At 45.7% G+C, this 1,191-nt stretch overlaps 1 protein-coding gene across 1 annotated transcript in view; it reads right to left on the bottom strand.

Annotated features, from left to right (window-relative positions):
* Positions 1-1,191, bottom strand: part of Grhl2 (grainyhead like transcription factor 2) — a 132,983-nt gene that overhangs the window by 97,937 nt on the left and 33,855 nt on the right. The window lies entirely within an intron of this gene.

Below are 1,191 nucleotides of genomic sequence, written 5' to 3'. Positions count from 1 at the left end.
TCTCTTCCTCCCTCCCTCTCTCTTCCTCCCTTTCTCCTTCCCTCCCTCTCTCTCTGATAGAGCAAGGGCCTGTTGTGCTCTCTCTCTTAACTGTGAAATGCCTGTTTTCACGGATTACAGTCGTGTAGAATACACTGAAATGGAAGTGTACGGAGTAGCACTTACCAGCTAGAGATGCCTTCTGAGGAGAGTTCACTATTCACCAGGAGAAACAATGCTAATTCTGCTTCACTCAAGACTTTTTTCTTCCTTTTTTTTTTTCTTTTCTGTTTTTTTTTTGTTTTTGTTTTTGTTTTTGTTTTTGTTTTTTTTTGAGACAGAGTTTCTCTGTGGAGTCCTGGAACTTGTTCTATAGACCAAGCTGGCCTCAACCTCTTTAAACTCAGAGATCTGCCTGCCTCTGTCTCCCAACTGCTGGGATTAAAAGTGTGTGTTACCGCTGCCTGGCTTGCTTCTGTCAATTAAGAATCTGTCAGTTCTTTTGTAACCTTCTAAACCCAAGGCTTCCAAATCTGGGTGGCCTTGCACACAGAACTCTAAGCAAATGGTAACTTGATCTCTGGGTCCCTCTTCGGGGACAGCAGAGCTCAGGTCACTTCCAACACTTTTTCCGTTTTCTCTGTACAAAGGGCAGACAGCAAGACAGGGAACTAAGTATCTGGCTGCGGAGGTGAAGGAAACTATATGACCTCAGCCATCCAGCTAGCAAAGCCTGTGGATCCCCAGTCAGGGACAGCCCTCCCACTGCCTTGGAGAGGTAGGGAGAGCTTCATGCACAGGGACTTTCATGGGGAGCTCAGGAAACACCATATGACGTGTGTTCACTGCACTAAGTCAGTCGCCACATCCATCATGACAGCTTCTGTCTTAGCCCTTCACAGCATTCTCATTCATCTCTCCAGAACTTTCCTCCTCTTCAGATGGGTGGAAATCTGGTGAAATAATCTTCATAGAACACCATTTTCTAGAATGTAATATGAGCATTGCTTAGCTCAGGTCCAGACCCCTCCTGAGCTGATACTTATTCGCCATTATCATTATGTAGTTCCAGTTACTTTTCACATTCTGTGCCTTCTGCTTGCTTAATATGGGCAATTAACCACCTCCACTGCCATGCGTTCAAGACACCACTCTGCCGTGAAGACACCCATTCTTCTTTCCAGGCCTTAGCCAAGGTCCCAGTTTCTCTCT

The sequence above is a fragment of the Grammomys surdaster genome, unplaced genomic scaffold, assembly GCF_004785775.1.
Source record: "Grammomys surdaster isolate TR1022 unplaced genomic scaffold, NIH_TR_1.0 63, whole genome shotgun sequence".
NCBI lineage: Eukaryota > Metazoa > Chordata > Mammalia > Rodentia > Muridae > Grammomys > Grammomys surdaster.
Note: the sequence above shows the minus strand (reverse complement) of the source record. Positions and strands in the feature narration are given on the sequence as shown.